Here is a 25,550-nt window from a genome sequence, read left to right as displayed (position 1 = left end):
ATCAAGATACTGATGCCAAAGGGAACATGTTCAGAAAAAATATAAGGAATTACTACTAAGCATTCCTGCCATGGCAGAGCAGAGGAGAGAACAGAGAAAAGACACAGGTGTGGCATAGTAGTGAAAAGCTGGAGTCTAAAGCCAGACTGCCCAGGTTCAAATTACCGCTCTACCGCTCGCTGTCAACATGATCTTACACAAGTGACTTAACGTCTGTGGGCCTCTGTTTACTCATTTATAAAATGGTAATAATTATAATATCTACCTCTTAGGGTTTCTGTGAGAAGTAAATATATATAAATTTCTAGAACAATATCTAGAACAAAGTAAGCACTACGTGCTACCTGTTACTTACATTGTCTTGCGTTTTTAAAATCTAGCCGTGTTTTCATTTAAAAAATGTTTAAAGATATATCGAGACCATCTTCAAATCTAAATGACATGGGAATCTAAGTTGGTTTGTGCCAGAAATTTCCTAAAGCTTACTATTAGCCATGAAATTATACCTCTCTCCAAAACAATAAATTAAAATAAATAAAATAAAGCTTTTTCACAATTTTGAAGATTCCCTTTAAACAAACAGTATCCTTTCTTTCCTAATAAATAGATTTGAAAAGGTGAAAATACAAGTTGTAAGCAGGTTTGCTGACTAGCTGCCCAACTTGGACTATGTGGGTGACTTTGTTGGTAGCGCAGCCTGAAGTAAACTGCTATAGCACTCCAGTTCTTCGTCACCACAAGTGTTTGAAGATGCCCCTATGCTTTCTTTCTTTTTTTTTAATTTTCTTTTTTTTTTTAACATATAATGTATTATTTGTTTCAGAGGTACAGGTCTGTGATTCATCAGTCTTACACAATTCACAGCACTCACCATAGCACATACCCCCCGCAATGTCCATCACCCAGCCACCCCATCCCTCCCACCCCCCACCACCCCAGCAACTCTCAGTTTGTTTCCTGAGATTAAGAGTCTCTTACGGTTTGTCTTCCTCTCTGGTTTCATCTTGTTTGCTTACGACCTTTTCTTGACGATGTTTAATTTTTTTTTTATTGCCAAATTTGGGATAGTTTAAGATTAATGAACATTCAAACGCCAGAAGAAAGAGACAGATTTTAGCAGTTGTCTTAGCTCAAGCTCCATAACAAATAGCACAGACTGAGTGGTTTAGCACAGACTTTTTTCTCACACTTTTGGGGGCTAGAAGTTGGAGATCATGGTGCCAGCATGGTCAGGTTCTGGTGAGCACTCTCTCCTGACTTACATGTCTTACATGTGTCCTCGCAAGCAATCCAGTGTCTCTATCTATAAAGGCACTAATCCCATGACTTCATCTACCTCTGCCTCCCTAGGGCCCCATCTCCAAATATACAACAAGGATTAGGGGTTAAACATGTGAATTTGGGTTGGTGAGCACAACCATTCAGCCCCCACAGGGCTAAACTGAGCAGAGATTAGGAGTATTTAAATCCTGCACGATACTGGCCTCAGGCTGGTAGACACAGCTTAGTCCTTTTATGTCACTATTCTGAGAAAGACCAGCTAATTAGCTGGCTCCATGCAGCGATATTTGATCATAAAAGAGAACGTAGAAATCCTACATTGAAAATCTAGGAACAGATCAGAAAAGCAAAATCATAAAAATGTACTAGGCTTTATATACAGAGACAATTTTGGAAGATACTTCATTTATGTGTACAATAATGTACACTTATGTGTTCAATTTTAGAGTTAAAAAATTCAAGTGCTGTCTATATATGCTCTTTGAAAAGTCATAAAGGAATTTAAGGAACTTGCTAAATACTGTCATTCCAGGTTAATTGCAATTTCAAATTACATGAAGTCAAACAAAACCTTTTAAAAAGTGAAAAGATTTAAACATTTAAAATGTTAACATTTAAAATATTTTACTTTAGAAACAACAGGAGAAATCATATTGACTGACTATTTATTTAACATGTCTCAGTGATTAAAAACAAATGTATATCAACCTCACATTATGAAAATCATAAGGACTCTAGGATCTTTAAGCATCATGTGTATTATGAGTTAGAGCCACATCATTGTTTATAGGAACACATTTCTCAATCATAATGGCATAATGGAAATAAACGAGAGAATGTAGTCTAATAGAGGTAGAGTAATTTTATGCACAACTTTTCCAATAATTTCTTTAATATAAAACACGGAGTTAACATATAGCCGGAAGCAATCAAGTCAGTGTGGTGTCATACAGTGCTTCCCAAATGTTAAATCATTAGGCCAGTGCCAATCCAGAAAAGAGTCCTCATCAGTATGTGTACAAATAAGAAATGTGAACAATGTATTGAGTTATTATCATAAGGCTAAATATATTCAGTTGTAGAAACATATCAATGCAGACTAAAAACTCAATATATTCAGTTTATTCTGAGGTTATAATTGATAATTTAAACAAATATCCTGACTTAGTTCTATGAAGGACTTCAGATTACTTTGACATTTTTAAGACCTGTGAAATACAAAATTATGGGAATCTTTGGTATAATAGAAAGTGCAAGTGGTTTGGTGGTCATACAGACTGGATTCAAATCCCAACTCTACTACTTATGATTTGGATGATTTGGGATTAGTAATTTAAGTGTTCTGACCTTTAATTTTATCGTCCCAAAATGGGTTTGTGAGTGACTGCTTTGGAAAGTCCTTTTAAAGATTATGTGAAATTATATTTAGAACGCGCTTACCACGGGCCTGTCCGCAGTCACTGAATGAACCAAGGCTCCTATTGCTGTAGTGTTGGTTGGGTGGAAGTAACAGTAGCAAAGACAGTAAGATAGTAGTATTAGCCGTCATGGCTTTTTTACTATCGTTGTGGGAAAAAAAAGCAAAACTTTTTTGTGGCAAGTCACATGGAGAATTCCAGCAACAAAAACCGAATATAACATTCTTTCTCAATAATGTACCTCTCTTTGTCAGTTAATGCTACGTTGTGACTTCTGATTAACTCTTTCCAAATAAGTTCAACTCATATCAGGAGATTCAGCTAACTCATATGTGATTAAGCTAAAACATATGTGATGTGATGTCGGTTTCTGCTCTCAGTGCAGTTTTAAACTGTTAAACCCACGCCAGCTGCTTTCATAAACCAGCAAGTCTAATCATCCAGTATCGCTCCTCGAGGCACAGTAGATTATAGAAAGAATGCGATAAACCAACACGAATTTTAGATTTTCAGCAGATTTATTTCAATTTCTAATCAAACTCATTCCCAGTGTTTTTCCTGACCACTCTTGGACAAAGAGATTTAAAGTAAAGAAAATTGCATTCAGAGAATGAACAGATGAAGATTTTGTGCCCACAATCCCAAACCATCTCTTTTTGTTTCTAGTTATCTACAATAGAACTCCTCAAAATGATTGCCTCATCATCTCCACAATTTAAATAATTTTTAAAAACCACCTGCCCCTCAGTCCAAAATATAAACATGACAAAAGATCAAAGATATACCCTACAACTTGCAAAATTATTGAGATTCCTTATGAAGAGAAAAATAATTTGTTTGATTCTGAAGACGGGGACAATACTATACACTATTTATAAGACTTCATCCAAAAATAGTAATAAGACTTAGATAAGTTACTATGTTGTAAGCACTATTTTCCAAGAGTTTAACATGTATTAATTCATTTAAGGTACACAGACATTCTGAGAAATGGATGATATTCTTATACCCCATTTTTCAGATAAGAAAACTAAGGCATAGGAGGTTAAGTGTCTTGAGACGGTAAAAGGTAAAGCCAAGGTTCAAAGGCAACAGTTTGCTTCCTTGACTGCTCACTCTTAATGCTTATTTTTATAATGGTTTAAAAACTATTAAAATCAAAAATGACATTCAGAGATTACCTTAATATAAAAGATACCTAAGTGATTATAACTCTCATTTTTTTCTTTGTATACTGACTAGATAGTTAAAAAAAATCACAGTGTTACCGGTCCCACCAACGGATGTTACAAACAAAGCCACTCCCTAATAAAGTAACTTGAGCCTACTTAAAATGTAAACTTTTTAATTTCACTCTCGCTCCTGTCTTCACTCTTGTCTTCCCTATCTTTTCAAAAGAGTCTTCAAGGGTCTGTTTCTAATTTCTTCTATGAATTGTCTTCTTGTGTTTGCTGGTTTACAGTTTCTATGGATGTATTTTTTTCTGAAATAATAGAAAACAAAAAAATTTTATTTGACTCTTTTTAGTCTATTTCTTAGTCTTTTCTGTAGTTTGTTCCAATTATCCCCCTCTCCGTGAGTGTGTTTGTTTAATTAGCTTAGATTTACTGGTGAATCTTAAAATGTCTAAATGAATAACCCAAGTCATCATTCTTGAAAGAGTATGATATCCTGAAAGAAGAAAATACCCTCTCTTTGCTACTTTCCTTATTCACTCCAACGCCAACCTCTACTTTTACCCCAATCCTAACCCCATCTCAGGAAATACACTAGCTAGAGCTTCACCTATCTTTTATTTTATTTTATTTTATTTTTTTAAATTTTATTTTATTATGTTATGTTATGTTAATCACCATACAATACATCATTAGTTTTTTTTTTAATTTCATTGTTGTGTCATTGGTTTGTTTTTTTTTTTAATTGAGACATCATTAGTTTTTGATGTGGTGTTCCACGATTCATTGTTTTCATGTAACACCCAGTGCTCCATGCAGTACTTGCCCTGCTTCACTTATCTTTTAAGGTAAAAATACAGGAAAAAAGAAATAATTTCTGTGTTTGCATTGCCATTTTAGCCTCAATATTTGAAGATGTCTGGCTAATACATGCACTTGACTCAGGTAAAAATACTCTGGTTAAATATATACCATATTCAAGGGAAAATTAATCAAGGAAAGTCTTCAATTCAAAAGAAGGGCCACATCTCTAATATGTAGATCACATGAGTATGGATATGTTTAGGTGAGAAAATGCCAAATCATACCTTATGATATAAAGTGACAGTGTGCAAAAGCATTTACTGATTTTCATCTGTTAAATTCATTATCTTACATAATGGTCTTTCCAGGTAAATCAGCAGAGGGACGTAAAATTGCATAAATTTGTTCACCAGGTTGTAAATGTGCCAGAGTAGCTGTTTTTCAGGTATCTGAGCTGACCCAAAAGCTGAATGCTCACTTGTGTTAGTAAGTAATAAAATACTAGTGCCTGGACCTCACTCTCGTCAGGTGCCAAACTAATTATCTATTACCTGATATTATCCAGAAGTGCTCTTTACATACTTCTGATGCAAGCAGGTAAAATACTTAATCCTTCCTCCAAATACACTAATCCACAATCAGCCTAGATAAAAATAGAACTAATAATGGCCATAATTTTAAAGCAAATTGCCACATCAGATCACGGACAGAGTCTTGAGGCATTGCTAGTGACCAAGTGGAATGTTGGTACTGTCATTCCTTATACTTGGAAGCAGTCTATGGAAAGAGAAGAGGGAACAAAACAATAAGGTTAATTGATTCAGCAATATGATAACTGACAAAAGAAGAAAACAGATCTTCTTTCTTTGTTATTAAAAAACATAGTTCAAGCTTACATAATTGGGAGTAAGGGACCCATGTGGCTTATTACATTGCTTTTTTTCAATCCTCATTCCGCTAAATAGCTGTTTTTTTTTTTATGCTGCACTGAGTACAGCTATGTTTAAGCCATTATAAAATGATAAATAGTACTTGTGCAAAAGGAAGAAATTCTGAAGAGATCCAAGTAAGCCTGCTGTTTATTTGCTTACTTATTAATGAAGAAATATGAGTGTTATCTCTTTCTTTCTTAAGTTTAATAAACTTGCAGGCAAATGTGAATACTGGAAATATACTATAAGTTACACTTAGTAGATTTCAAGGCAGTATCTAGGAGAGGCTTTCTGGTGCTTGGATCTTACTGAACAAGCCTTGAAAAAAAAATCAATCAGTTCCTGTATGGATGTGTCATTTAGTCATAATTCCTCAGGGACCATATGAGGTGCTTGTTAGCACATGAATTTTACATCTTCCTAAATTAAACACCTTATTTTATTTTAAATACAAAATATTTTGTGTTGTTTCTATTGTACAAGTACCACCTGATTTCTCATTCTTTATTTTTAATCTCTTTCACATGTATTGATTTAATCTTAAATGCCAAGTATTATTACATAATACTGCAGAACTCTAGGCTTGCAAGTAATCCCTCTAATGATTCAGTTGAACTGGAGACTTGAATAATAAAAATAGACTTAAAGGCATTAAGAGATGGAATGAATGATAACTTAAATTTATCACCAGTTTAACCAATTTACTTAGCTAGGTGATGTCTAGGGATGGAAAATGATATTTAAGATGGATTTTATTTTTGTTTTGTGAGTTTGGGTCATTTTTCAGTTAGCAATAATCATGCTCCAGATAAACCTCATTGGCTACCATACTGCCACTGCACAAAACAATGTGTCATTTTTAATGTAGTTTTTATCGATACAAATTTTCTTTTAGGATGGCAGTAAGAAAGGAATACATACCATCCAAGTAAATGAGTAGATCCTAGTTAATCATTTTTAAAATAAACTTAAAATATGAGTCATACTTATATTTAATTTATTGAATATAGAGGCACTATTAAAAATACATGGTAGGGATTGATTACAGATAGCTTATGGGAAAAGGAGTCAATAAAGAATCCAGAGATGGACCCTCAACTCTATGGTCAACTAATCTTCGACAAAGCAGGAAAGAATGTCCAATAGGAAAAAGACAGTCTCTTCCCAACAAATGGTGTTGGGAAAATTGGACAGCGACAAGCAGAAGAATAAAACTAAACCATTTCCTAACACCATACACAAAAGTAGACTCAAAATGGATGAAAGACCTAAATGTGAGACAGGAATCCATCAAAATCCTAGAGGAGAATACAGGCAGCAACCTCTTCGACCTCAGCCACAGCAACTTCTTGTTAGACATATCTCCAAAGGCAAGGGAAACAAAAGCAAAAATGAACTATTTGGATTTCATCAAGATAAAAAGCTTTTGCACAGCAAAGGAAACAGTCAACAATCCCAAGAGACAACCGCCAGAATGGGAGAAGTTATTTGCAAATGACATATCAGATAAAGGGCTAGTATCCAAAATCTATAAAGAACTTATCAAATTCAACACCCAGAAAACAAATAATCCAATCAAGAAATGGGCAGAAGACATGAACAGATATTTCTGCAAAGAAGACATCCCAATGGCCAATAGACACATGAAAAAAGTGCTCAACATCGCTTAGCATCAGGAAAATACAAATCAAAACCACAATGAGATATCACCTCACACCAGTCAGAATGGCTAAAATTAACAGGTCAGGAAACGACAGATGTTGGCAAGGATGCGGAGAAAGGGGAACCCTCCTACACTGTTGGTGGGAATGCAAGCTGGTGCAGCCACTCTGGAAAACAGTATGGAGGTTCCTCAAAAAGTTGAAAGTAGAGCTACCCTATGAACCAGCAATTGCACTACTGGGTATTTACCTCAAAGACACAAATGTAGTGATCTGAAGGGGCACCTGCACCCCAATGTTTATAGCAGCAATGTCCACAATAGCCAAACTATGGAAAGAGCCCAGATGTCCATCCACAGATGAACAGATAAAGAAGATGTGGTATATATATATATATATACATATATACACAATGGAATACTACTCAACCATCAACAAAATGAAATCTTGCCATTTGCAACGATGTGGATGGAACTGAAAGGTATTATGCTAAGGGAAATAAGTCAATCAGAGAAAGACAATTATCAGATGATCTCACTGATATGTGGAATTTAAGAAACAAAACAGAGGATCATAGGGGAAGAGAGGAAAAAATAAAACAAGATGAAATCAGAGAGGGAGACAAACCATAAGAGACTCTTAATCTCAGGAAAAAAAACTGAGGTTGCTAGAGGGGTGGGATGGGGTAACTGGGTGATGGGCATTAAGGAGGGCACGTGATGGAATGAGCACTGGGTATTATATAAGACTGGTGAATCACTGACCTCTACCCCTGAAACTAATAACACATTATATGTTAATTAATTGAATTTAATTAATAAATATGGAATAGAAAAAAAGAAAAGAAAAAAGGAGTCGTAATAATCCATTCTTCTAAAAACGTAGAAAATCATATACTTTCATGATAATGTTTCAGGTTGTAAATTTCAGTTGTAAATTAATTGGTTCATTCACTATTTCCTGAATATCCTGAATTTCATTCAATAATTCCTGATATTCAGGAAATATTGGCCTATGGCTAGGCCTTGAGTCTGCAACAGTGAATCAAACCCAGAACAGTGCACTATAAAAGTAAATGTTATGTCTGCAGTCAATAGAAAAATGACGTAAGAAACACAGATGGTGACTACACTTATCGTGGTGAGCACTGACTAATGTATAGAATTGTCAAATCACGATGTTGTACACATGAAACTAATATAACATTTGTTATATGTCAACTATACTTTAATAATAACTTTTTTAAAAAGTAAGTGCAAGAGAGTTGGAGTTGGGGAAGAGGAAATATCTGAGTAGGGGCATCAGCCTTTCCTGGAGGGGGAAGCATTTAAATCAAAATTTGAAAGATGGTTAAGATTTCAACAGATAATAAGAGAGAGGAGGGCTTTCTCTGGGAGTTTTAATTAACAGTGTGTGCAAAGGCAGGAGGTAAGAATTCAGGAAATCTGCAAGTAGCTTAGGGAATTCTCCTGTGGTACTGTGTATAGACTCATACAGCCCTTTATGCCTCTCAGATGAGATTATGGGTTCAGTGATTTCTATGCAATTTGGAAATTTGCGAAGGTCCTCCATTTATTGTCCTTTATAAATTCTTTTCTCAGTTAATTTTTCTTTTCATCCTCACAAACATATCAGCAAAGTCCAATCCATTCTTACCCTGCCCCAGTCTATTTTCTGTATAGCGGCAGCCAGAGAAAAAGATGGGAGCACCTCTCTTCTCTGTTGAAAACTTGTCAGTGGCTCTCATTTGGTAAAGTGTCAGACTCCTGATTTGGGCTCAGGTCATGATCGCAGGGTTGTGAGATAGAGCTCTGCGTCAGGCTCCGTACTGGGCCTGGAGCCTGCCTAAGATTCTCTCCCTCTCCTCCTGTCTTTCTCTCTTAAAACAACAACAACAATAACAACAAAAAACAAACATCAGTGTTTTGTCTTTTTCGTAGTTCCTGAAATAAATAAATAAATAAATAAATAAATAAATAAATAAATAAATAAATAAAATCTAACAGAGTTTTATCTGACTCAGATCCTCTGAAAAAGTTCCTCCCTCTTCCTAAAACCTTTTCCTAAAATTGCCACACTACTTAGCATCATTCAGGTACCAACTGTCAGTTTCTCAGTGATTTCTTTCCTGGCTCATCTAATCTAAATAGGCTGTTTCTTTTTATTCTCTCTTGTGGTACCTGATCCTTTTTCTTCCCTTTGCTTATCACGACTTGCATATTCATTTAGGTTTTTACTTATATGAAGACTCTCATTACCTATTCCTGTATCTCCGACCCAGCTAGACTAAAAGCTCCATTAAAGACGGCATCAATCTACATCTGATTCACCCTTGCAGACCCAGTACTCATGTAGTATCTGAAGGAAAGCAGCAACATGATGGTTAAGTATGCATTTAATTATCTTACAACTGAAATTCACATCCTGGAACAAAATAATTAAAATACATAATATTTCTCTTAAAGTGGCTTATTATGACTCCTTTATATTCTCAATAAAATATAAGCCTGGATTTTTACTTTACAATTAAAGGGAGAAAATTTTTCTTGATTATCAAACTTTCAAAATAAATGTTATAGGTTGATTTGATTAGCAATGTGCTTTCTATATTCAGCTTTACTTTCCCAAGCGTCTAGACATGCAGCAGTAAATCTTTAAAATTATAATAATACATTTCCTTCTTTGTCCCTGGAAAGCTATAGAAAATACACACACATACACACACACACACAACTATGTAATTATAAAAATTGATCCCACTTTATTCTTCGAACTATTATCATAAAATGTGGCTGAAGTGAAGGAGGCCACCATAGAGATGAAAATGAGGGCAGAGTGAGGAAGATGGATGCTAAAATTCTATTGCCAGTTCTATTCAGATAGTGTGGCAGACTGGAGTTTCCACAAATATCTCCTACCTCCCATATTCATCTACAGCAAGACCTTTACTCTGATCAAAAGGCAGGGTCTATGAACCACCTTCCGAATATAGGTAGGCTTCATACTGAGGCATAGGATAAGCTGCATGACTTCCGAGGCTAGGTCAGAAAAGGTGATTCCATTTGTACCTTGTTATCTGGAACTCTTGCATTTGGACTCCCGAGCCAGCATGTACACCGAGGTCACCATGCTATTAAGAAGCCAAACCACTTGGAGAGACTAAGCAGAGGCACTCTTGTTGCCTGCCCCAGTTTGGCGTTCTCCTTGCCCAGGGACCGGGGGGCGGGGGGGTATTCGAATAAACAAGCCTTCAGATGATTCCAGCCTCTATTCCTCAAGGCAACCCCAGCCTTGCAGTCTTCCCAGCCGAGGCCCCAGACATTAGAGACCAGAGTCAAGCCTTCAATGTCATCCCTTTTCCAAACTCCTGACCCAGAGAACCCACGAGCATAATAAAAATGTTTGCTGTCTTACATTGCTAAATGCAGGGTGGTTTTTCAGAATGAATAACCATGATGTATAGTCTAACGCTTTCATTCATAGGCAAAGAAACAGATCTAGATACCACAAGCAAATCCACTGTTAGTAAAGGAACAAATGGTTGTTTTATAGTCACAGGTGGACCGATAAATACGGCAAGCAGTCCAGCTAGGCAAAACTGCAAACTCCAAGGCTGGAGAGAAGGATCCAAGAATTAGTAGCCATGTTCAGGCAATGTTCCAATTAGGAGAGAGGGACCCTCTGAACTAATCAAGTCGGAGGAGTTCTGAACAGTGAGCCAGCCCCTGCGGAGGGGGTCTGACAAAGGAGAGATTTAGCATCCAGGTTTGCCTCTATTCTGTAATACCGTGTGAGCAGTGTCGCCATGCAGCCCTAGAGATGCTGAAACAGGATCAGAACTTCAGGTCTTATTATCTCTGTCTCCATCTCTGTCTCTGTCTCTCTCTCTCTATCTTTGTCTCTATCTCTGTCTCCGTCTCTAATTTCATTCCTTTTTGAATAGCCTGGCTGGATTTTTACAAATTTTCAAAAAACAGCTTTTGGTTTCTTTCATCTCTCTAGGTTTTGACTTTTTTCTTATTTAATTGACTTCTAGTTTATATTTCTTTTTTTCTTCTACTTTACTCTGTGTTTAATATTCTCTCCTTTCTCCAGATTTTTTTTTTTTGGAAGCTTAGATCACTGAGAAGAAGTGCTTCTACTTCAGTTAGAAATACTTGAATTGCTCCTTTCCATTGTCATTTTTTTCAAAATTTTTTAAGAAAGAAAAAAAATCTGTCAAGTAAGATACTAAAAGGAAAACTGAATTCCATGGCATTATATAATTATGAGCCCATCGATACTGTATTCTTGGAGGGTTTTTGATCATCACTTGGACTTCTTTGAATACATGATTCTATATATAAGTGAGATAAAACATGGTTTTCTAAGTTACATCTGCAAAAGTAAGACAATGATTAATAGCAACAGGAAAGAAAAAAATAAACAATTCTGACATGTTCAAGAAGAACCCTTGTGCTTTCATTTTCAAAATGCACCACGACTGCAAACTATGCCAAGTAGCACAAGTTCCTCCAGCTTAGTGTCTGGAGTCCAGCAAACCATGCTGTTTTCTCAAAACTACTGTCTGTTTGTAAGGTGTTGATATGCTGGGATAACTATTGAGGCAAAAAGAAAATCTGGGTTAGTGTTTTATTCATCCATTTATTAAACGTCGGTTATATACATGGCACTACACAAGGTGTACAAATTACAAAATTAAAAATATCTTTCCTTCTGAGGTTAAACAGGTGACTACGATAACTGGAGGGAAGTAAGTAGAAAGGCAGATTATTTGGGGTTGAGTATTATTTACTCACAAAAGAAAAAGGTTTCAAACGGAGCATTCATTCACTTGTTGACGATGATTGAAGAGACACTTGCTAAAAACCCTCTGTTGAACTAAGTTTGAAGTGCACACTGTTTGGACGTGCTACAGAAGAAATGGAAGGCAAGCCAGTCCTGAGGAAACGTGTCCCCTCTCCAAGAGCCTCTTTGTTCTTCTTTCTGTACCCAATGTAGAGAAAAAAAAATTTAAATTTATTGTTTCCAAGCCTTCTACTTTTTTTTATTATGTTATGTTAATCACCATACATTACATCATTAGTTTTTGATGTAGTGTTCCATGATTCATTGTTTGTGTATAACACCCAGTGCTCCATGCAGTACGTGCCCTCCTTAATACCCATCACCAGGTTAACCCAGCCCCCACCACCCTCCCCTCTAGAACCCTCAGTTTGTTTCTCAGAGTCCATAGTCTATCATGGTTCATCTCCCCCTCCGATTTCCCCCTCTTCGTTCTTCCCCTCCTGCTATCTCCTTCCACTTTTTTTTTTTAACATACATTGTATTATTTGTTTCAGAGGTACAGATCTGCGATTCAACAGTCCTGCACAATTCACAGCACTCACCATAGCACATACCCTCCCCAATGTCTATCACCCAGCCACCCCATCCCTCCCACCCTCAAACACTCCAGCAACCCTCAGTTCATTTCCTGAGATTAAGAATTCCTCATATCAGTGAGGTCATATGATACATGTCTTTCTCTGATTGACTTATTTCGCTCAGCGTAATACTCTCCAGTTCCAACCCTGTCGTTGCAAATGGCAAGATCTCATTCCTTTTGATGGTTGCATAATATTCCATTGTGTATATATATATATATATATATATATATATATATGTATGTATGTATACCACCTCTTCTTTATCCATTCATCTTTCGATGGACATCTTGGCTCTTTCCATAGTTTGGCTATTGTGGACATTACTGCTATAAACATTGGGGTGCACATACCCCTTTGGATCCCTACATTTGTATCTTTGGGGTAAATACCCAGTAGTGCAATTGCTGGGTCTTATGGTAGCTCTATTTTCAACTTTTTGAGGAACCTCCATACTGTTTTCCAGAGTGGCTGCACCAGGTTGCATTCCCACCAACAGTGTAAGAAGGTTTCCCTTTCTTCACATCCCTGCCAACATCTGTTGTTTCCTGACTTGTTAATTTTAGCCATTCTGACTGGTGTGAGGTGGTGTCTCATTGAGGTTTTGATTTGTATTTCCCTGATGCTGAGCGATGTTGAGCACTTTTTCATGTGTCTGTTGGCCATTTGGATGTCTTCTTTGCAGAAATGTCTGTTGATGTCTTCTGCCCATTTTTTGACTGGACCATTTGTTCTTTGGGTGTTGAGTTTAATAAGTTCTTTATAGATTTTGGATACAATTCCCTTATCTGAAATGTCATTTGTAAATAGCTTCTCCCATTCTGTCGGTTGTCTTTTGGTTTTGTGGACTGTTTCTTTTGCTGTGCAAAATCTTTTTATCTTGATGAAATCCCAATAGTTCATTTTTGCCCCTGCTTCCCTTGCCTTTGGCGAAGTTTCTAGGAAGAAGTTGCTGCAGCTGAGGTTGAAGAGGTTGCTGCCTGTGTTCTCTTTAGGATTTTGATGGACCTCTATCTCACATTGAGATCTTTCAACCATTTTGAGTCTATTTTTGTGTGTGGTGTAAGGAAATGGTCCAGCTTCATTCTTCTTCATGTGGCTGTCCAATTTTCCCAACACCATTTGTTGAAGAGACTGTCTTTTTTCCACTGGACATTCTTTCCTGCTTTGTCGAAGATTAGTTGACCATAGAGTGGAGGGTCCATTTCTGGGCTCTCTAGTTTGTTCCATTGATCTGTGTGTCTGTTTTTGTGCCAGTACCATACTGTCTTAATGATGACTGCTTTGTAATAGAGCTCGAAGTCTGGAATTGTGATGCCACTGGCTTTGCTTTTCTTTTTCAACATTCCTCTGGCTATTCGAGCTCTTTTCTGGTTCCGGACAAATTTTAGGATTCTTTGTTCCATTTCTTTGAAAAAAGTGGATGGTATTTTGATAGGGATTGCATTGAATGTGTAGATTGCTCTAGGTAGCATTGACATCTTCACAATATTTGTTCTTCCAATCCATGAGCATGGAATGTTTTTCCATTTCTTTCTGTCTTCCTCAATTTCTTTCATGAGTATTTTATAGTTTACTGAGTACAGATTCTTTGCCTCTTTGGTTAGATTTATTCCTAGGTATCTTATGGTTTTGGGTGCAATTGTAAATGGGATCGACGCCTTAATTTCTCTTTCTTCTGTCTTGTTGTTGCTGTATAGGAATACCACTGATTTCTGCACATTGATTTTATATCTTGACACTTTACGGAATTCCTATATGAGTTCTAGCAGTTTTGGGGTGGAGTCTTTTGGGTTTTCCACATAAAGTATCATATCATCTGCAAAGAGTGAGAGTTTGACTTCTTCTTTGCTGATTTGGGTGGCTTTTATTTCTTTTTGTTGTCTGATTGCTGTGGCTAGGACTTCTAGTACTATGTTGAATAGCAGTGGTGATAGTGGACATCCCTGCTGTGTTCCTGACCTTAGGGGGAAAGCTCTCAGTTTTTCCCCATTGAGAATGATATTTGCTGTGGGTTTTTCTTAGAAGGGTTTTAGGATATTGAAGTATGTACCCTCTATCCCTATACTCTGAAGAGTTTTGATCAAGAAACAATGGTGTACTTTGTCAAATGCTTTTTCTGCATCTATTGAGAGGATCATATGGTTCTTGTTCTTTCTTTTATTAATGTATTGTATCACGTTGATTGATCTGCAGATGTTGAACCAACCTTACAGCCCAGGGATAAATCCCACTTGGTCGTGGTGAATAATCCTTTTAATGTACTGTTGGATCCTATTGGCTAGTATTTTGGTAAGAATTTTTGCATCCATGTTCATCAAGGATATTGGTCTGTAATTCTCCTTTTTGATGGGGTCTTTGTCTGGTTTTGGGATCAAGGTAATGCTGGCCTCATAAAATGAGTTTGGAGGTTTTCCTTCCATTTCTATTTTTTGGAACAGTTTCAGAAGAATAGGTATTAATTCTTCCTTAAATGTTTGGTAGAATTCCCCTGGGAAGCCATCTGGCCCTGGGCTTTGGTTTCTTGGGAGATTTTTGATGACTGCTTCAATTTCCTTAGTGGTTATGGGTCTGTTCAGGTTTTCTATTTCTTCCTGGTTCAGTTTTGGTAGTTGATACATCTCTCGGAATGCATCCATTTCTTCCAGATTATATAATTTGCTGGCATACAGTTGCTCATAGTACGTTCTTATAATTGTTTGTATTTCTTTGGTGTTGGTTGTGATCTCTCCTCTTTCATTCATGATTTTATTTATTTGGGTTATTTCTCTTTTCTTTGTGATAAGTCTGTTCACAGGTTATCAATCTTGTTAATTCTTTCAAAGAAGCAGCCCCTGGTTTTGATGATCTGTTCTACTGTTCCTTTGGTTTCTATTTCATTGATTTCTGCTCTGATCTTTATTATCTCTCTTCTCCTACCTAAAGGAGTAGGGTTGGGTTGTGTATTTGAGTCCTTTCTTGTTTCTTGAGAAAGGCTTCTATTGCTATATACTTTCCTCTTAAGACTGCCTTTGCTGCATCCCAAAGATTTTGAACAGTTGTGTTTTCATTTTCACTTGTTTCCATGAATTTTTTAAATTCTTCTTTAATTTCCTGGTTGACCCATTCATTCTTTAGTAGGATGCTCTTTAGCCTCCTTGTATTTGAGTTCTTTCTGACTTTCCTCTTGTGATTGAGTTCTAGTTTCAAAGCATTGTGGTCTGAAAACATGCAGGGAATGATCCCAGTCTCTTGGTACCAGTTGAGACCTGATTTGTGACCTAGGATTTGTGATCTATTCTGGAGAATGTTCCATGGGCACTAGAGAAGAATGTGTATTCTGTTGCTTTGGGATGGAATGTTCTGAATATATCTGTGAAGTCCATCTGGTCCAGTGTGTCATTTAAAGTCTTTATTTCCTTGTTGATCTTTTGCTTAGACGATCTGCCCATTTCAGTGAGGGGGGTGTTAAAGTCCCCACTATTATTGTATTGTTGTCGATGTGTTTCTCTGCTTTTGTTATTAACTGGCTTATATAAGTGGCTGCTCCTCATGTTAGGGGCATAGATATTTACAATTGTTAGATCTTCTTGTTGGATAGACCCTTTAAGTAGGATATAGTGTCCTTCCTCATCTCTTATTATAGTCTTTGGTTTAAAATCTAATTTGTCTGATATAAGGATTGCAACCCAGCTTTCCTTTGGTGTCCATTAGCATGGTAAATCATTTTCCACTCTCTCACTTTCAATCTGGGGGTGTCTTTGGGTCTAAAATGAGTCTCTTGCAGACAGCATATTGATGGGTCTTGTTTTTTTATCCAATCTGATAGCCTGTGTCTTTTGATTGGGGCATTTAGCCCATTTACAGTCAGGGTAACTATTGAAAGATATGAATTTAGTGCCATTGTATTGCCTGTAAGATAACTGTTACTGTATATTGTCTGTGTTCCTTTCTGGTCTATGTTACTTTTAGGCTCTCTCTTTGCTTAGAGGACCCCTTTCAATATTTCTTGGAGGGCTGGTTTCGTGTTTGCAAATTCCTTTAGTTTTTGTTTTTCCTGGAAGCTTTTTATCTCTCCTATTTTCAATGACAGCCTAGCTGGATATAGTATTCTTAGCTGCATATTTTTCTCATTTAGTGTTCTGAATATATCATGCCAGTCCTTTCTGGCCTTCCAGGTCTCTGTGGATAGGTCTGTTGCCAATCTAATGTTTCTACCATTGTAGGTTACAAATCTCTTCTCCCGAACTGCTTTCAGGATTTTCTCTTTGTCTGTGAGACTCATAAGTTTTACTATTACATGTTGGGGTGTTGACCTATTTTATTGATTTTGAGGGGGGTTCTCTGGGCCTCCTGGATTTTGATGCCTGTTTCCTCCCCGAAATCAGGGAAGTTCTCTGCTATAGTTTGCTCCAATATACCTTCTGCCCCTCTCTCTATTTCTTCTTCTTCTGGGATCCCAATTATTCTAATATTGTTTCATCTTATGTTATCACTTATCTCTCGAATTCTGCCCTTATGATCCAGTAGTTGTTTATCTCTTTTTTGCAGCTTCTTTATTTTCCATCATTTGGTCTTCTATATCACTAATTCTCTCTTCTGCCTCATTTATCCTAGCAGTTAGAGCCTCCATTTTTTATTGCACCTCATTAGTAGCCTTTTTGATTTCAACTTGGTTAGATTTTAGTTACTTTATTTCTCCAGAAAGGTTTCTCTAATATCTTCCATGCTTTTTTCAGCCCAGCTAGTATCTTTAAAATCATCATTCTGAACTCTACTTCTAACATCTTACTGATGTCCATATTGATTAGGTCCCTGGCAGTCAGTACTGCCTCTTGTTCTTTTTTTTTTTTTTTTGAGGTGATTTTTTCCGTTCCAAGCCTCCTACTTTTTACCCTCTTTTCTCACCGCTCTACTTACTCCTGCCTGGAGAGATTCATCTTTTCCTCTGTTCTTAAAAATAACTATATTCTAGTTTCTCTGGACTCTAGATCTTCAAGATTCTTCTTCTTAAAAACATTCCTTATGCATACCTTGTTTTATTTGTGCTTTGCTTTATTGTTCTTCATAGAAGCTGCATTTTTTTACAAACTGAAGGTTTGTGACAACCCTGTTGGGACTAAGTCTGTTGGCTCCGTTTTCCTACCAATCTGCTCAATCTGTGTCTCTGTGTCACATTTTAGTAATTCTCACAATATTTCAAACTATTTCACGATTACCATATTTGTTATGGTGATCTGTGATTAGTGATCTTTGATGTTACTATTGTAATTTTCTTGGGGCACCACGAACCATGCCCATATAAGACAGCAAACTTAATCAACAAGTTGTGTATGTTCTGGTTCCTCCACCAACCAGGTTTCCCCCATCTGTCTCTTTCCTTGGGCATCCTTATTCCCTGAGATACAACAACATTGAAATTAGACCCATTAATAACCCTGAAATGGCCTCTAGGTGCTCCAGCAAAAGGAAGAGTTGTATGTCTCTCACTTTAAATCAAAAGCTAGAAAGTATTAACCTTAGTGAACAGGGCATGTTGAAAGCTGAGATAGGCCTAAAGCTAAGCCTCTTGTGCTGGTTAGCCAAGTGGTGAATTTAAAGGAAAAGTTCTTGAAGGAAATTAAAAGTGTTATTCTAGGGAACACATGAATGATAAGAAAGCAAAATATAGCCTTATTGCTAAAATGGAGAAATTTTAGTGGTCTAGGTAGAAGATCAAACCAGCCATAATGCTCCCTTAAACCAAGGCCCCAATCTCTTCAGTTCTGTGAAGGCTGAGAGAGGTGAAGAAGCTGCAGAAAAGTTGGAACTTAGCAGAAGTTGGTTCATGAGTTTTAAGGAATGAAGCCATCTCCATAACATAAAAGTGCAAGATGAGGCAGCATGTAGAAGCTGCAGCAGGTTATTCAGAACATCTGGCTAAGATTATTAATGAAAGTGTCTACACTAAACAATAGATTTTTCAATTCAGACAAGACAGCCTTCTTTCTATTGAAAGATGCATCTAGGACTTTCATAGCTGGAGAGAAGTCAGTGCCTGTGGCTTCAAAGCTTCAAAGGACAGGCAGACTCTTTTGTCAGAGGCTAATGCAGCTGGTGATTTTAGGTTGAAGCCAGTGCTCATTTATCTATCTGAAAAGCCTAGGGCCCTGAAGAATTATGCTAAGTCTACTCTGGCTGTGCTCTATTAGTGGGGTAACAAAGCCTGGATGACAACACATGTGTTTACAGCACAGTTTACTGAATATTTTAAGCCTACTGTTGAGACCTACTTCTTAAGAAAGAAAAAAAAGATTCTTTTCAAAATATGACTGTTCATTGACAATGTCCTTGGTCACCTTAGAGCTCTGATGAAGACGGACAACAAGATTCATGTTGTTTTCATGCCTGCTAACACAACCATTTTTGTAGCCCATGAATCAAGGAGTCATTTTGATTTTCAAGTCTTATTGTTTAAGAAATACATTTTGTAATGCGATTGCTGGCATAGATAGTGATTCTTCTGATGGATCTGGGCAAAGTAAAAGGAAAGACTTCTGAAAAGGATTTGTTATTCTAGATATCATTAAGAACATTCATGATTCATGGGAAGAGGTGAATATCAAATCAACATTACAAATATCAAAATCAAATATCAACATTACAGAAGTTTGGAAGAAGTCTATTCCAGCCCTCCTGGGTGACTTTGAGGGGTTCAAGACCTCCATGGAGGAAGTAACAGCAGATGTGGTGGAAACAGCAAGAGAACTAGAATTAGAAGAGCAGCCTGAAGATGTGGCTGGCTTGCTGCAATCCCATGATGAAACTTGAACAGAATAGGAGTTGCTTCTTAGGGATGAGCAAAGAAAATGGTTTCTTGAGATGGAACCTACACCAGGTGAAGGTGCTGTGAAAATTGTGGAAATTTTCAGGATTTAGAATAGTATATAAAGCAGCAGCAAGGGTTGAGAGGATTGACTTCAAATTTGAAAAAAGTTCTGTGGGTAAAAGGCTATTTATTTTTTAAAGATTTTATTTATTTATTTGACAGAGAGTGAGAGACAGCTAAAGAGGGAACACAAGCAGGGAGAGTGGGAGAGGGAGAAGTAGGCCTCCCGCTGAGCAAGGAGCCTGATGTGGGGCTCGATCCCAGGACCCTGGGATTATGAGCTGAGCTGAAGGCAGACGCTTAATGACTGAGCCACCTAGACGCCCCTAAAAGGCTATTATTAAACAAGATCACATTGTATAGAAAATCACTCAAGAAAGGAAGAGTTCATCAATATGGCAAACTTTACTGTTGCCTTATTGTAAGAAATTGCCACAGCCACCCCAACTTTCAGCCACCACCACCCTGATCAGTCAGGAGCCATCAATATCAAGGCAAGATCCTCCATCAACAAAAAGATGATGATTCACTGAAAGCTCAGGTGATAGCATTTTTGTTTTAGCAATAGGTATTTTTTAATTAAGTTATACACATTTTAGACATAATGTCATTGCATGCTTAATGGACTACAGTATAGTGTAAATATAACTTTCACATTCCCTAGGAAAGCAAAAAAATTTATTTTACTCACTTTATTGTAATATTTTATTGCAGTAGTCTCGAACAAACCCACAACAAACCCACAGTATCTCCAAGGTATGCCTGTGTGTCTTACTTTATAGTTATTGAAAATCCAAACTGCTCCCAATCTTCATTTTTTTCCGTTCTATTCTTATAGATCTCCACTGCCCACCCCTTATTTTACAATACACCATCACACGCACACACACTCATTTGCTTCCAGCTTATCATATGCTTCCTAGTTCAGTTAATGGCATCAAATTCCACTCTGTCACGCAGAGTGTAACCTCAGAGTCATTTTGGGTTTCTTCCTTGACTTCATTATCTATCCAATTAGTCATCAAGTTCTGAATATTTCACATCATCTGATTGTTCGACTGTTACTGTCTTAGTTCGAACAGTTGCCATCTTACTATTGCACTAACTTTTTGTTCATTTTCATGCAAATACATTCTCTTTCATTTCAGTCCATCCCCTAGGGCAGCGGTCAGCAAACTTTTCCATAAAGGTCTAGAGTATGTTGGGTTTTGCAGACCATAGGTCTCTGTCTCAGCTACTCAATTCTGTGGATAGAGTATAAGAACTGAGATACACAAATTGTAAATTAATAGGCATGCCTATGTTCCAATAAGACTTTATTTACAAAGACAGATGGCATGCCAGATTTGGCCCATTTGGTGTAGTTTGCAGGCTCCTGCAGTAGGATTTTGTTCTGAAAACTGAATCTGATCATAACTCTTAATATTTTCTGTTAAATTACCTTATCTATAGGAATATTTCCCAACGATAACTTCCCTAGAGTCATATGGGATTATAAACATGCAAAACACAAAATTATCGGTACTATATTAAACATGCAGTCAGCATCAAATTCAATGTGCAGGCTTTCTATCTTTGTGCATATTTGCATGCATTCTATCTTTGTGGATATTAACTTGCACTTAGCAGGCATAAAGGCATAAATAAGCAATGAATAATTTGTCATTAGCTATGATTTTATTTAAGTTTTCAAGATTTTATTTATTTATTTTGAGAAAGAGAGCATGAGCAGGGGGAGGGGCAGAGGCAGAGGGAGAGAGCGAATCCTCAAGCAGACTCCTGACTGAGGGCAGAGCCCAACCGGGGGCTCAGTCTTATCACCCTGAGATCACGACCTGAGCAAAAAATCAAGTCAGACACTTAACAGACTAAGCCACCCAGGCACCCCATAGCTGTTATTTTAATAATGGTTTAAAATTACTTTATTGTGGAACAGTTTTTTTTAATTATCCATTGTATTTTTTATTAATAATTATTCTTAAAATTCTTCACCCACTTAGATTGAAACATGGTTCACAGAAAGGGCAAAACTCAACCAAGACAAGATCAAGTATTTGTTCAGTTTATACTCCCAAAATAATCTTTTGAAGTTCATTTTAAGTACAAAAATTGTGAAAGATATGCCTTTCATCTGTAAGAGTCAGATTGTGTTGAGAGGAAAAAATGATATACAGATTTATAATGCTTTGAAATTTGAGTCCTTCCTGATCCTGATGAGATTGCATCTCCCAGGGTTAGCTAATTCCTAGAGATAGCAAGTGACTCCCCTGAGATGTGTCTTTTATGTGCAAACTGACCAATCCTGAGTTCAGACCCAACTACACCTTCATCAAACTCTCACAGGTTGAGTCACTCTGCCTCTGCCCTGATATCACCTCGGGGCCAGGTACCAGGCAAAAATCCCTACACCTCAGAGCCTGTTGAAATTATTCAAAAAAGCCAATCCTAAACCTGTTTAGCCTGCCTACCCTGCCTTGCCAGTCACCTCCCATGAAAACCACAATTAAGGCTTTAGCCACTGTTTTCCTCTTGCTTCTCTGCCTCCTGACTGACTTTTCCCCTGTGGCATGCCACACTCCTCCTGTTTCTAGGGACCTGTGAGTATAAAATTTTCCTTCATAGCAATCATTTCTATGTCTCTGTGTCTTACCATACCTGATTGAAATAAATCCCGGGTACATTTGAGAACAAGATTCTAGATTTCAAACTTTGGGGACCTGAGGATAGAGTTTTTACTCTGTCTCACAAGGTAACAGGTTCCTTTCTCAAGTCCCACCCGAGCCTTTCCAGGCAGTTCTAATATCTCTCAAAACTACTTCCCAAGCAAAAGGGAAGGAATAAGTACAGTTAATTGGGGAACCCTGTCTGCTTGGATACTGCTTTGAGTGATTTGGAGCAGTCAACTTTAACCAAAAAAAGACACTTGTTCTGCGGTTTTCAAGGCAAAGCAGATTTTCTCTTTCCCAAACATATACATGTGGATTTCAGCCCCTTATTTTTCTTGGGGGCTTGTTTTGGCTCAAGAATCTCTCTCATAATTCTCTTTTGCTCATTTGATCAGTCTACCTTCACACACACACACACACACACACACACATAATTTATGGACATCAAGATGAAAACAAAACAAAATACCCTTGTGTTTGAGTTGTGGGTCCTCTAAAATGTAGGACTTGGGGCAGAGTCTCTTTTATCTGGGACTTAGGGAAGTATTGAATCTATTAGATATTGAATCTTATGACAAATTTATGCCATTTAAGACAATACACTATTGCTAAGATAATGGTACTATACTCAAAACCCAGAAACAGACCTAGGTGTTTATAAAAAAATTGATATTTGACTGAGAAATAATCAAAAATGGATAAGAAAAGTTTCAATAAATGGTCCTGGGACAATTGCTTATTCCCACAGAAGAAGCCACACAGTCCTAGACTAACTTCTACAACTTGGCCAATGTTGAATTTAAATTTCAGAAAGAACGATTTTTATTTAGTATAAGTAGGTCCCAAATATTGCATAAAATATACATACACTAAAAAAATTCTTTGTTAATCTGTTCCAAATTTAACTGAGTGTCCTGTATTTTATCTTGCACCAGTAATTAATGGTCATTATTAAAATGTTTGCCACAAACATGGGCTTTTAATTCATATAAAACAGTTACAACTCAATTTAGGAAATCTCAGTCAATAAATGTTGCTAAAAATATATGTACAAGGAAACATTTTAAAATGTAAGAGTTTCAAGTTCTTTATAAATATTAACAGTTCACCAGTAAAGAAAGTGGCAAGGCCAGAAAAGCGATTTCTATTTAGCTATTTCATTATCTTTAGTTGCATGATTCCCCCATTCATCAGTTGACTTAATGTACAAGTCAGATTTACCAGTTTATTCACCTTCATTTTCCTTCCCACATCCTAGTGCACTGAGAGAATGAAGAACTATCCAACCAGTCATAAAGGTGATGATCCAGTGATGCAATGGTGAGTAGTTATTTCCCAGCATTCTCCCCATTTATATCCAAGGACACTGTCCCTCAGCTCTCCCCTTCCAGGACCTGTTCTGATCTCCTGGAGGGTGGAAAGCCGCAGTGCGTCTGACCATAAGAGAGCTCCTCAGTGGTTCACACAAGAGTGGTTCAGTGGAGCACAACAGCTTTCCAGGAATACATGATAGGTTTTATAATATTTCTAAAAAACCTTCATCTGGCAAGAATAGTACCACCTAATATTTATTTTTATCTCTAATTTCTGTGCCTCTGACCTTTAGTCATGGTTTTATTGAATTCCTTCAGGGTGCATAACCGTGCACTGGACTTGGGATACATGAGACCCTCATCCTTAAGGAATACTACTTAGTAGATGAGGAAAACATCATGAACAAAAATATAAATATATAAAAACAAAAGCATAGAGGCCATTTTTCTAACAGCTGAAGAAAAGGGATGGCTAATATCCAAAAAGCTTTAGTGAAGTAGGAGGCTCATGATCTGAGTTTAATGGAGGGAGGGGATCATGTGGCCGACTGAGCAGCAAGAAGAAAGCTGTGGTAGAGATTACTGGCTGTTCTGCAGGATCCAGTGTCCCCCTTTTGCCCTTAGTTTAGAACCCTCAGAGTTTAACTGGGCTATGTGGTCACCTCAAATAAAGACTGCATTTCCCAGACCCCATTGCAGCTAGGTGTGGCCTTGTGATTAAGTTTTAGCCAATAAAATGTAGATGAAAACCTTGTGGGCCCTTTCCCGAAAATGTCCACAGTGGGGGGCGCTGCCTTTCTACATCCTCTCCTTGATGGCTGGAAAGCTGACAAGGGCGGCAACAGGACTAGCCCTCTGGAAACATGAGGTACAATGCCGAAGGCAGTGGAGCAGCAAGACCCACCAAAGAAGCCTCGGGCTCCAACACCACTCGGTGCCATACTGCTCACTAAGAGCTTACCCCCAGATTAATTTCCATAATTGAGAAATGAACATTTCTCCTGTTGAAGCAAGTCCCACGTTGGCAATATTCTACACAATAAAAGAGTAACTACTCATAACAGATACCTAACTTAATGGCAAAATCAATTACTTCATAAGAAATCAAAACTATGGATACCAGAATATATTTCCAAAAAGGAGTGATCTTGTAACGCTTTTAGAATATTGTTATCCCCTAGGGCCATTCAGGCAAGTTTCCAACTGAAGACCAAGGCAATGAGGAAAATATTTGAGACCAACTCTAAATGAGCCTGTCATTGAAGAGATTTATTTTCAAAAAGAGATCACAGGGTCAAAAAAGAAAAATAAGGATCATTTGCATTGAAATAGCTCTAGCCAATTCCTACCAAATTGGGCTGAAAATAAGTGCAAGGTGACTTGCAGTGAAATTAAATATAACTTCTGGCCAATCTCTCTTAACCCTTTAAAGATGGCTGCAATTGATTTGTAGAAGAACCAGCAAAACATCTCACACTGGTACATCATTTTTTGGAAAATCAGTCTGCACAATGAAAAGATAACTAACTTAGGGTACTTTTAAAAAAACCTGATTTCCTAGATATTTACTTGGCTTCCCACCCCAATTAACAAAGCAGAAAATAAACATACAAGATTGAGCATTACTTAGCAATATGAAAAAAAAAATCAGTATTTATTTCAAACACAATTAATTTAAAGAAATTTCTATTACCATTATCAAGCCATTAATAGAATCGTCCCAATAATTCTATAAGGCACAGAGTAGATATTCCTTACTTGATCTTTTTATTCTTTTTGATTTCTTGCTTTTAAAGTTGCAAAATCTTACTTGACTGGTATTTTAAAATTCTTAGATGGTATCATTTTTTTTTTAAGTTCTACCTATATCTTTTCACAAAGAATTTTACAGGCAGTTGGAAACTTTATAATTTCTATATTTAGGAAAGGTAGGTATTTCTGTGGCTCACCTTTTGGAGAGCTTCCAGGTGAGAAGCCAGTGACGGCCGTTGGGCACCATAGAGCAGACTGGAGTTGATAATGGCCTT

General features: G+C 37.2%; 1 pseudogene; it reads right to left on the bottom strand.

The window, feature by feature from the left end:
* Positions 1–6,329: 6,329 nt before the first annotated feature.
* On the bottom strand, positions 6,330–6,458 carry LOC141372697 (U4 spliceosomal RNA; annotated as a pseudogene).
* Positions 6,459–25,550: the final 19,092 nt, after the last annotated feature.

The sequence above is a fragment of the Callorhinus ursinus genome, unplaced genomic scaffold (assembly GCF_003265705.2).
Source record: "Callorhinus ursinus isolate GAN/ISIS: 27379988/994484 unplaced genomic scaffold, GSC_fseal_2.0 scaffold4, whole genome shotgun sequence".
Taxonomy (NCBI): Eukaryota; Metazoa; Chordata; class Mammalia; order Carnivora; family Otariidae; genus Callorhinus; species Callorhinus ursinus.
Note: the sequence above shows the minus strand (reverse complement) of the source record. Positions and strands in the feature narration are given on the sequence as shown.